The sequence below is a fragment of the Macrotis lagotis genome, chromosome 2, assembly GCF_037893015.1.
Source record: "Macrotis lagotis isolate mMagLag1 chromosome 2, bilby.v1.9.chrom.fasta, whole genome shotgun sequence".
Classification (NCBI taxonomy): Eukaryota; Metazoa; Chordata; class Mammalia; order Peramelemorphia; family Peramelidae; genus Macrotis; species Macrotis lagotis.
The window spans coordinates 155311299-155324366 of NC_133659.1; the positions used below are offsets into that span (position 1 = coordinate 155311299).

Below are 13068 nucleotides of genomic sequence, written 5' to 3' on the forward strand. Positions count from 1 at the left end.
GCCCCATGGTGTCCCTGGATTTTCCTTAAGTCCCAGCTCATCTATAGGAGACCACTCCTGATCCCCCTTAATTCTAATGCCTTCTCTCTGTTAATTATTTCTAGTATCCTGTACATAACTTATGGTTGTTTGCATATTGTCTGTTCCATGAGATTTTGACCTCTTTGAGGGAAGGGATTATCCTTTGTCTTTCTTTGTGTCCCTATTTAGTATATAGTAGGTGTTTAATAGATTTTGGTTGACTGACTAAAGGTTATGGTAGCAATGCCCAACTGTGAGATAATAGCCACATTTATTAGATGGAACTGCTTGCAAACCTAGTAGAGGTAGTTTCTGTCCTTTCTAAATGCTTATGATCTAAAATAGATGACATTGACCTGGTCAGACCACAGTTTAACAAATAGAGAATAGACAACAGAGACTGGATGATTGCACAGAAGTAGAACTGAGTAAAAATAGAAAGCTAAATATTTACAGCTTGCATAGTCATGTAGCATGGTGGGGCAGTAATTTATTTTTCTCCCAGAGGTGAGAAGAAACTTGACTGCATAGCAATGGCCTTTTTTAGATCTAGGTTCTTATAACACAGCCTCCTTCGACTTGGAGAACTATTCTTTTTTTTTAGTTGTTTTTTGAATTTTACAATTTTACCCCCAATCTTGCTTCTGTCCGCTCCCCCCCTCCCCACACACACATAGAAGGCAGTCTGATAGACTTTATATTACTTTGGAAAACTATTCTAAATTTGATATTCAGTCAGCAATCACTTATACTATTCTTTGCTTTACTGTCCCTCACTCACAGAAGTTGCCAGGTGAATGAATAACTCTGACCCTCCTCTGTCCCCTCTACTTTTTTCCAATCCTTGAAAGTACTAGATCCAGATTTCCCTGAAGAGAAAGCCTACTATCTCCTTCATTTAGAATTCTGGTGGGATAGAGAAGGAAATTCCATGCCTGCCTAGATAATCCATTCCAGTGTTTAATCTTTGGAGAATTGTTTTCCCCTTATGTATGACCTTTGATTTCTTGTCTTAGAGGCTACTTAGCTTTTAGTCTGCTAAAGGATATTCACACCTTATTTCCCCCTCTTATAGGGGAAAGGGACCTTTACCTGCAGTGAATGGGACCTAAAATTATGATTGCTTTGTGATGGGAGAGACCAAGAAGGAACCTCTGAAGAGCCTGTAGTGCAATTTTGTGTTACAATTGTGTTCTCAGCTCTTATTTAGGTAATCTGAGCATGCTATTATTGCTTGGTTATTTTTCAGGCATGTCTAACTCTTCATGACCTCATTTGGGATTTTGTTGGTAGGTTCTAGAGTAATTTATCATTTCCTTCTCCAGATCACTTCACAGATGAGGAAACTGAGGTAAGCAGCCTTAAGTGACTTGCCCAGGCTAACAGTGTCTAAGGCCTGATTTGAATTCAGTAAGATGAGTCTTCCTGACTCTGTGCTCTGACCTCTCTCCTCTGGGTCACCTAGCCAGACCTTGTCTTGCTATAGGAAGTGGGATACATTGGAAAGAAAGTTAGATTAGAAGGCAGAATCCCAGGCAAAGCTCTCTTTGGCTTTTTAGCTATATACTCCTCTAGAAATCTGGAAAAACTAGCTTAGGTTGCTTTAATAAAGAAAAAAATGAGGTAATCATATATATATATGAACCTTGGGCAAGTCACTTAACCCCATTGCCTAGTTAAAAAAATATTTGATCAGATGGTCGGGAAACATTGTGATATAGCAGAAAGAACATTAGCCCTGGAATCAGGGGATCTGACTTCAAGTCTTCCAACTGACCTAGGATAAGGCAGTTAACTTCCTTAGTGTTTTCTTCAGTAAAACAAGTAGATTGGTCTAAATGACCTCTGAGGTCCTTATTAGACCTAAATTCATATTGATTTAATATTGATATATTCTGTGGTAGATTGCACACTAAACTGCCCTTGAGTTTAAGGATGAACCATGGAATCTCACCATCAGAAAGAACCTCAAAGGATATTTTATTTCATCCTGTAACCCCATCTGCCCTATCCTACTTGTGGTGAGCAAGAATACTTCCCAAAGCACACCTAACATGTGTTCATCTAGACTTTCCCTAAGGAGCTTTATAGAAAGTCATTAATAATGAGATATTAATAAGGAAATCTCCTACCCTAAAAACAGCCCTTTCTCATCTCTAATCTTGTGTAAATTGAAGGCAACAAATGCAATTAAATCAGCATTTATTCAACACCTTCCTTGTATATGGTATTGTGCCTGCAGCAGTCTAGTCTGATCTCATACAGCTAGTCCATATGCTTTGTATAATGCTACTGGATTTTGAAACTGATAAAGTTAAGGGATCCTGAAGGTGATCTCTCCAGGGATCTCTTCATTTTTCCTTGCTGATCTGTGAGGTGGTTATCTCTGAGTCATTTCTTTGAATCAGCTAATCTTGTCCTTTTGAGGATGATTTCAAATAACTCAGCATCCATTTTTTTTTGTTATTGATTTGGACATTTATCAAGATACAACATCTCATGTAATTACTGGATGATTGTCATGCATGAGTGGTAACTTAACTAGCTATGTACTCCCAGGATAGATGGATGGTTGAATGGATCAGTCTTCAGTCAGAATGCAATGGTTAAAGATTTTAGTCCCTTTGCCTGGAAGAGTGTCTTCTGCCACACAGTTTAGACTGGAACAGTATGAAATAGTATGAAGCCTTATTTCCATTCTGGGTCTACCATGGGCTCATTTGGTGACTCATTGAGAAAGGTATCTGATCCACCATGTTTCAATTTTCCCATGTGAAATATTTGCTTCTATCTTGCTTCACAGAGGGAGAATAAAGGTTGGAATAAAACATCTTGTAAGGGGTGTTAAGATGTTGATAAAAAGCAATATGATATCTCCCAAATATATTTTCCTTTACAAATTTGTACTTTGATAAAACAAAGCAAATACCCTCCCCTTCCCCCTTTGACTTTTTCCCCTCATACTTCTGCTTATCTGAAAAGCTGCTGAAAAAAAATTATTAAAACAGCTTCCCCAGCCTTTGTCTTTCCTTACTCTCATTTTTTGTCTGTAGTCTCCCATGTAAAATGCTTATTTCCAAGGCAGGGGGTGGTGGTGGTGTTATCCCTTGAGTTGGGCTTAGGGAAAGGATTCCTGTATTGATCTTGATCTGAATGGTAAAATCTCATCTGTCCTATTTTGCTGTGCAGTGATGGATTTAACCTTTCTCATGTAGGTCTTTTTTTCCCCTTTTCTTTAACAATGCCTTCTGAACTTCCTCTCTTAACTTCTTTAAACTTATAATTCCATTCAAGACATCTTTTTTTTTTTAAATATGTATGATAATATTTGGCTTACCATTAGGGGACATAGTGAAGGTGCAGCCCCCTTCAGTCATCTTTGTATGTTCCTTTGGGGAAACAGATTTAACATGCAGAATAAGGACTGTATATTCTCCTCTCTGCCTGGGCAATTTTGTTTTGTTTTGTTTTTTGGATGGAACTTTGCCATCCTATCAGTGGAGAAGAATCTATCTTTTGCCTTTGTTACTCCTAGGAAAGCTGTCCCTAAGGTATCAAAGCAATTTAGCGATACCTGAACTGGGGCTACTAATTCATCTGTTCCAGGTCAGTCTTGATTAATGCGGTTTCTTTCTTTCTCCCCCCCCACCCAATACTTTGGCACAACTTTTTTTTTTTTAACTCTTTATTTTCCAAGTATTTTCTGGTTTCCCATCATGGTGTGATATAAGGAGCACTGAACTTATGAGACCACAGCAAGCTTTCACAAATCACATCATCTTTGAACCCATGTCTTCTCATATGAAAATAGAGAATAACAAGATCATAGGATTTAGAACTGGAAGGGACTTTATTGCTCATATAGTCCAACCTCTTTCATTTAATAGGAAACGGAATCCAGGAGAGGTAGCTTGCCCTGGGTTCAAAATGCAGACATACATCAAAGCATTGTTGTAAGGTTCCAATGAGATGTTCATGAATAGACCTTGAAAACTCTCAAAGGACATATAGATGTAAGAGTGATTCTCTTTTTAAGGCCATCTCCCTGCTGGATTATTGCACTTGGGCAATATTTCCAACTGGCCTTGATCATTGGTATCTTTGCCAGGACTGGGATTTTGCCAGAACTTGGATTTTGTCAGAACTCCTGCTCTTTGTCAGTGACACCCTTTTGCTTGCCAATTAAGGTTTAGACTCCTTTGTCTGGCATTCAAAGCTCTCCCCAGTCTGGCACCACCTTTCCAGTCTTATCTTAGGCTCTCTTTTACTAAATTTATGCTCCAACCAAAACATTCTCCCCCTCCACCTTTTGAACGAGCCCTACACTTTTCTACTCCTCTTCCTTTGACTTCTACTGTTGCTTGTGGTTAGATTATCACCTCTCTTTTCCCTTTATTCCCCACCATCCTTTATTTTTAATTTTTAGTTTTTTTTAATATACTTCAGTCTATATTCAAACAACATCAGTTTTTCCTATGGAGGTTGTTAGAAGTTTTCAGCATGAGTCCTTTGGATCATTATATTGCTGAGCACAGCTAAATCATTTACAGTTATTCATTGTGTACAATGTTCTCCTGGTTCTGCTCACATCACTTTGTCTCAGTTTATGTACATCTTTACAAGTTTTTCTAAAATTGACGTGCTTGCCATTTCTTATACTACAATAACATTTCATTACAATCATATACTTCAACTTATTCAGTCATTCCTCTTTTGATGGGCATTCCCTCAATTTCCAGTTTTTAGTTACAACAAAAAGAGCTGCTGTTAATATTTTTTTCTCACATCTCAGATCCTATCAGGAAAGAATTTTTGATTTCAGAGGACCTGGTCTTTAGTCTTGGCTATGCCATGTATTAACTCTGCAACCTTGGGCAATCTGAGTTCTCCAGATCTCAATTTTCTCATCTGGGGCAACTAGGTGGTGCAGTGGTTAGAGCACTGGCCTTGGAGTCAAGAGGATGGGAGTTTGAATCAGCCTCAAATGCTTGACTCTACTAGTGTGATCTTGGATAAGTCACTTTTAACTCTGCCTCACAACCTGGACCATCTGACTGTCAACTGGACCCAGATGTCTCTGAAGGAGAAAGTGAGGCTGATGACTTAGCACAGCCCCCCCCCCAATCCAATTCACATGCTTGTCATGACATCGCCTCTCTGATGTCGTGGTCTTCTTAGAAAATGGACAAACATCAAAAACATCATCATTCATCATTTTCATCTAGAAAATGAGATATTTTGATTACATGGTCTTTCATGGTGCCTCCCGAGTCAATTGTTTTATGATTTTATGCTTTGACTTTATAATATACCTTAGTATACTTCTTTTCTTTCCCCTAATTTCTTGGTTCCTTAAAGTTCTCTCCAGCACAGAGAACCTGGGATTCTGTTAAAGTTGCAAAGGTCCTTCCAGATAAAAGACGACCTTCTTTTACCCAGATTGGGTCAAAAATGCTTTGGCCTCAAAATTGAGGGGCTTAATATGGGTGATTTGTATGAATTAGCTATATTTTAGTCTATACTTATCACAGCCTGTTAATTTTTTTAAAATATAATTTTAATTGACAACTTTTCTTCACCTACATTACTCAATGTGTTCTTCCCCCTTTTTCCTCCTCCTAGAGAGTTACCCATTATGACAAAAAGATTTGGAGAGAGAGAGAGAGAGAGAGAGAACGAGAACAAACCTAACCAATAAATTGAAAAACTCTAGCATTAGAAGCAGGATTCTATGCCACTAGTCCTTTACTTTAGCATGAAGAGAGGAAGGAGCTTTCTCCTGTCTTTTCTTTGGAGCCAACCTTGGTCATTATAATTTTCAACATTTGGTTTCAATTATTTTGTTATTGTTCTTTCCATTTACATTGTAGTCATTGTATATATTGTTTTCCTAGTTCTATCATTTTCACTCTCCATCAACTCATATGTCTTTCATATGCCTTCCTCTACTTGTCATATTCCTTTCTTATAGATTCATAATATTCTGTCTTATCTGCATAATGTAATTTGTTTAGCCATTCCTTAATTGATGAGCATCTATTTTGTTTCCAATTCTTTTTTTTTTAGGTTTTTGCAAGGCAAATAGGGTTAAGTGGCTTGTCCAAGGCCACACAGCTAGGAAATTATTAAGTGTCTGAGGTCAGATTTGAACTCAGGTACTCTTGACTCCAGGGCTGGTGCTCTATCCACTGCGCCACCTAGCCACCCCGGTTTCCAATTCTTTGGTGCTATCAAAAAAAATGCAGCTTTAATGGAACCTTTCTTTTTATCATTGACCTTTTGGGGATATATATATATCTAGAAGTGGACTTTCTGTGTCACAGAGCATAGACATTTTAGTTTTAATTGCATAATTCTAAATCTCTTTCCAGAATGGAAAGGTGTTCACAGCTTTACTAAGTGGCATGTCCATCTTTCCACAATCTTTCCACCATTGCTTTTTGTTGGGTATAAGATGAAAAGTTGGTGTTGTTTTGATTTTCATTTTTTATTGTTGGGGATTTGGAGTATTTTTAGTATGACAATTTGGAAATTTTATGATGGTTGCAAACTTAATACAGAAGAAACATGCCTGGGGGCAGCTAGATGGTGTATTAGATAGATCACCGGCCCTGTAGTTAGGAGTACCTGGGTTCAAATCCGGTCTCATACATTTAATAATTTCCTAGTTGTGTGGCCTTGGGCAAGCCACTTAACCCCTCTGCCTTGCAAAAAAAAAAAGAAGAAGAAGAAACATGCCTGGAAAAGAATTCACTCTATAACTTACTTGTCAACTACAGAGTCAATCATTTGTTGTGAAGAGAAAAATTAGGAAGAAGGAAATTAATTTGTTGAATCCAGAAAAAGGCTTTCAAAATGTTGCGTGACATTTTTTCCTGGGATCTGTAATCAAATGTTGTAGTTGAGATACCTCCTGTGGATAACCATTTGGTCATTTATCTTTCATATGGTACATACCCATACTTACTGGGTAAGCATTAGAATTATGTAATAATAGAATCATATAATTTTAGAGCTTTAGTGGAAATTTTCTAGTCCAGTCCTAGCTCTCTCTTCTAACTTCTGCCATATCTCTTCCATGTGGTTTTGGACAAGTCATTTCACCTCTGAGTGCCATACATTTTTCATTTGTGCAAATGGTCTATGAATAATTCCTTCTTCATCCTTCAACTAAATGGGGTATGCATTCATGGGTTGCATCTTCAACCAGAAAGACTTATAGCACTGAGCATCCAGAAAATGCTCCAAGTTGCTGTCTTGCATGCTGAAGAGATCATGGTGTACCTGGACACTCTGTAGAAGGAGGGAAAGAGTACACCTCTTTTTTTTTTAAGATTAGAAGCAACGGAATTAGAGTCTCAGCTTTTCCTCAGAAATGTAGGAATTCATCCCAAAGAAAATCAAAATTCCAGAGAAACTTTTCTCAATTTTTTTTCAGTGTTTCTAGTTAACAGTGATTTTCTTCCTTTTCTGAACTCTTGTAATTATTGTCTGTAAGGCTCAAAGCCATTTCCTAGAGCATCTGGCAGTGAACCAGAGTGGTGATGATTATTGAACAGTAACTCAAGTCTTGGCTTAGACTGTTACATAGTAGTAGATTGTAAACACCTGGAGGACAGTATCTAGCTAGTCCTTAGCTCAGTGCTTTGTACAATAAGGAACAAATGACCTAGAGTTTGTAAAGCACTTTGTAAACCTTGAAGTGTTACATAGAAACATTAGTTATCAGTTGCATTGGTACATACTCTCAAAATTGTGATTGAATGAATAAATGTTCAAAAAGAAAAATGAGATAGTTTTTATAAATGCTTTCAGCCTCTCTGTAGAATCATTCAGTCAATCAATAACATTTAGTGTAGCTTAATGTGTAGTTAGCTGGTAGGAATGGCCAGTGAGGAAAGATCTATTACTGCCTGAGAGAGCCTTGTTTCATATAGTAGCACTAGGATGGCAAGTCTAACATAAAGACTAAATTTGCTTCTTTGCAATTTAGTATCTTAGAGATAAGGAAAGCTAAGTGGCAAAGTGGATAGAGGACTGGACCTGGAGTCAGGAAGACTCCTCTTTCTGGGTTCAGATATGTCCTCAGGTGCTTATTAACTGGGCAAGTTACCCTGGACAAACCTCAGTTCTTCATTTATAAAATGAACTGGAGGAGGAAATGACAAACCACTCCATTATTTTTGCCAAGAAAATCCCAAATTGGGTCATGAAGAATCAGACATAATGATCAACAACAATCTGCCAGGCACTGTGCTTAACACTTGAGAGTGAGAAGAGGGATATACAAAGTAAGGCCAGAGACAGTTCTTGTTCTCAAGGATCTCAAAGTCTAATCAGGGAGACAAGGTATACTATGGACAAACAAGATAAGAACAGGAAAAACAGGAAAGAATCCATAGAGGGGAGGCAGTAGAATTAAGAGGAATTCCTATAAACTTCTTGAGGAAGATGGGATTTTAGCTAGTATTTGAAGGGATATGAGGGAAGAGCATTCCAAGCACAGGAGGCTGCCAGGGGAAATGCCCAGAGATGGGAGAGTCTGGTTCAAGGGACACCAAGAAGACCATTGGACCACAGAGGACTATACAAGATATCAGTTTATAGGCATATAGAACAAAATAACAACAAAACCGCTTGCTTTCAAGTTTCATTTCTTTGTTCACCAGTCTCCCAAGTTTACCTTTCCCAGCATCACATACAGCACCCCAACCCCCATCCCATTTTCTTTACACAATCCCAGTTCAAAGTTCTTAGCTGTGGAAAAGTTTCTTTTGTTTGAAACAATAAAGCACAGTCACTCTTTCCACCCCCCCCCCCACCTTCTTCAATGGAGATGGATTGCTTGCATTGTTTTTTCTCTTATGGCACTGCTGGCATAGAGACAGCCGGCATCTGGCCACGGGAGCCTCTTGGGCTTCCACACAGGTACTGTGCTGGGTCATTTACATAATTTTTCTGCTTCCATTTCTCTGAATCAGTGGAATTGATATATGAATGAAAGCAACTGGTATCCAGGCATGTACTCTCTACCCTTAGTGTCTGTGTGTGTGTGTGTGTGTGTCTGTGTGTGAGTGGTTAAAATTTGTCATAGAGGGCATAGAAAGAATTTTGTGTTTCAGTGCTTTAGAGGAAATAGCACATTCCTATCATCAATTTTATTTTCATGAAAATTAGGTTTTGGAAAGAAGACCACACAGAATTTATTTGGTGTGCCAATTTACCCAGAACTTTTTATTCATTTAGGTTTTGAGGACATAGTTTTCAAGTCCTATAGATAATAATTATTGTTATATAGCACTTTGATCCCTTAATTTAGCAACCTCTCAAACAATGAATCCTTTCGTCTATCTAATGCTGAGCCACTTAATGATGAAGTGAACAGATCACCTGGCCTGAGGTCAGGGAAAAAATGAGTTCAAATTCATCCTCAAATACTTAGTAAGCTGTATGACCCTGGGCATGTCATTTAACCCTATTTGCCTCAGTTTTCTCATCTGTCAAATGAGCTGAAGAAGGAAATGGCAAACCACTCTAGAGTCTTTGCCAAGAATCATGGAGAGTTCAACATGACTGAATAACAACAAAATAATGTTGTCTTTTGGAGTTGCTTCTTATTGTAGTCATCATCTATTTCATTCTTTTGGTTCTGTCTTTCTTCTCAGCCTTAGTTCACTGAAGCTTTCTCATCTTCCTCTGTATTCCTCAGTTAATTGATCTAGGTTGGGGGAACCTGAGAGATCATCTAGCTTAGCCATTTTTGCCCCTTTTAGCATGAGGAAACTGAGACCTAGAGAATTCAAGTGACTTATCCAAGGTCAAATGGGCAACGATCATTCAATAATAATTCAATATATGAATGTGCCCCATTTAGCAATTACCCAAATTCTGGTATCTACTTTGCCTCAAATTTTTCTCTTATCCCAAAAAGATCGACTAATGGATAGTTTGGTGCAGGCAATGTTGTGAAGGATAATCAGCAGTTTTCTGAAGAAGGTGTAGGATCAGTGCCATTGTCCTTAGTTAACAGATGGAGAAAACATGTGGCATATGAAAGATGAAGAAGTGTCAGGTCAGGTCAGCAGGAAAACCAGAAGCTCTTGGCTCCTGTTCGAATGCTAGGCCACTGTTCTATTAACTCTTCTGGTGCTCTGACACTATTGATTCATTCTTGAGGTTAATTTAGTGCTCATTGTTCAATATAAGAAGCAGCCATGGCATAGTCCCAGGGTCAGCAGCATGTGGGTCCAGTGTAGCTTACCACCTGCTTTTGTGTGTCCATTGAGATGAGAATGGTTATTATTATTTTTTAAATGGTGTCATGGATAGTTGAACCTGAAGCCAGGAAGATGCAGGTTCAAGTCCTACCTCTTGATATCAATTGGCAGAGTGTCCTTCGATAAGTCAGTTAATTTGTCATGTTCTAGGCAACCTCTTAAGCTTTTGAGTTGCAGAGAAGTTGACTTACATGGGTAGAAATCACAAGTTCAGGCCCTATCTCTGTATCCATTTACTAATAAAGTATTGGAATCAAGAAGACTCATCTTTCTGAGTCCAGATGTAGCCTCAGACACTTACTAGTGGCCTGAGCAAGTCACTTAACCCTGTTTGCCTTTCTTTCAGAAATGTCAAACCATTCCTGTATCTTTGTCAAGAAAATCCCCAATTGGGTCATGAAGAGTCAGATGTGACTGAAAAGCAACTTAACAATAAATTATGATTATAAATTATATATATTTATATAAATAAATTATGGTCTATAAAATAGCTTTGTATGGTCCTTTTGTCATTTTGTAAAGATAGATTTTTAAGTCTAACATGCCAGACAGATTTTCTATTATTATTCCTATATACCTTATTATTATATAGATTATGCAGGGAGGTAAGCAGTGGTGTCTTGGTTTTATGTATGGTCTCTGTGTCAAACAGCCAGCCTTTCCATAATCATGGTCCATTGATGTATTAGCAGTTTTTCTACTCTATCTTTTTTTTTGCTTTATTTTACTTTATTTGATGATGAAGTTTGATTCTGAGGTTTTAGAATTTGATAGGTGTAGATAATCATCTGATTTGATATTCAAATAGCTAGATATATAAGGCATTCTCTTAAGTTCTTCCTATGGGCCATGCTCTGTTCTTAGTGGAAAGGAATACAAAAACAAACAAGATAGTTCCTGCCCTCAAGGAACTTTTTGTTAAATGACGGATCCAACATTAAAGCAACTGTGTACAAACAAGATATGAACCAGAGAAATTGGAGGTGTCTATAAAGGAAGACAGTCAAATTAAGAAAGTCTAGAAAACTCTTCTTGCAGAAAGTGTGATTTTTGCTGAACTTTGAAGAAAAGCCATGAGACAGAAATGATGAGGGGTTACATTCTAGACATGTGGGACAGAAGAAGATCACTGGGAAGTAAATACTAATATTCTCAGGGCAACTTGCAGCATCTATAAGTAAGCACAAAGGGGCCATATTTATTGGAAAAGAAATCAAGAAACTTAATGGTTATCTTGTATATCATATCCTAGTAAAACACTTTATTCCTGTTGTCCTCAGAAGTAAAGAAGCTGTATTCTCTATCAATCAGCAGAACATAGGATGACAAATGTAGAACTCAAAGGCACCTTGCAGGTCATCTAATCTAACATGAATATTTTATTTTATTTATTCATTTTTAATATTTTTTATTTTATCCAATTACATGAGGTAGAAAGAAGTCTAAAAACAAAGGACTCTTCAAGGTTTTATGATCTAGATGGAAAGATGAGATATTACATTCTTGAAATGACTAAGAATACTTGGAAGCATGTGATGTGTCCAGTAGTAGTGTGTGGGTCATGACAGCTGTGGGAATTTAGAGGTGAGGAGATTAGGGAGGTGTGGAATAGTCAAAAAGGCATCATGAAGTATGAATAGAATCTTGTTAGAAAGAGGTAGAGTAAGGACATTCTAGGCATGAGGAAAGACATGTATTCAGGAGTGGTCATGGCACCTTTGGAAGAACTATGAGAAAAACTGTCTCAAAAAGGAATAGTAGATTTGTGTTGGGGACCAATACAAATTGGGAAATAAGACTGGAAAGGTCAATCGGGGCCATTCTGTGGAGAGCATGGAATGCAAGAATGAGGAGCTTTGTCATTATCCTACAGGCAATATGAAGTTATTGATTATTTTTTAAGTAGAAGAATTGACAAGATGAAAGCATGGATTATATGGTCAAGAGATTGAAATCAGTAGGACTAATTAGGTTATTTCACTAATATGTATGGTATATGAGGTAAGAGTCTAAACCAAGGGTGGGTAGAGTGAGAATAAAAACAAAGGATTGAATATAAGAGAGATGGCAAAGCAAGAATGTACAAGACTTGGGAACTGATTAAACATGAGCAGTGAGGATGAGGGAAGACTGAAGATGACTCAGGTTTCAATCTTGGACAACTGTAAAAAAGGGAAATGCCACTGATAGTAAAGTTAGAATAGAAAGACATTTTTATATATGGTTAGGGGTGGGGATGATGGAATTAAAGTTTGATATGCTGGGTTTGGGTTGGTGGGAGGACATCCCAGTGAAAATATTCAGGAGACAGTTGGAAATATGGAACCAGAACTTGGCAGGAAGAGAAGGAAATAAATGCCAGAGAGAAAGATTTGCAAGTCATCCACATAGAAATGATAGTTAAATTATGAGAATAGATGCTTCTCCAAATAAAGAGAGAAGAGCAGAAAACTGAAACCTGAATCTCTGTGGGAAAACAAAACTGGAAAGTACAGAGGATAGCAAATTGTGTATTTTAGAAATGTGTATTCTTATGTTATTACAAAGGCTATAAAATTACATATAACAATTAATTTGTCTTTCTGGCTCCTGAATGTAATAGGATGTCACAGACAATGAAATTCCTATGGGCTTGATATTCATAATAGTGGGATTTGAACTAGAATTTGGGTGAGTAAGATTTGAGTAAGCAGAGAGAGACTGAAGCTCAGATGTTAGAAAAAATGATTTTGGGGTTTGCAGGGAAAAAGCAAAAAGAATTGTTTGGAGT

At 37.6% G+C, this 13068-nt stretch overlaps 1 protein-coding gene across 3 annotated transcripts in view; it reads left to right on the forward strand.

Annotated features, from left to right (window-relative positions):
• GALNT2 (polypeptide N-acetylgalactosaminyltransferase 2) overlaps positions 1–13068 on the forward strand; it is a 392856-nt gene that overhangs the window by 228677 nt on the left and 151111 nt on the right. The gene's annotated exons all lie outside the window — the stretch shown is intronic.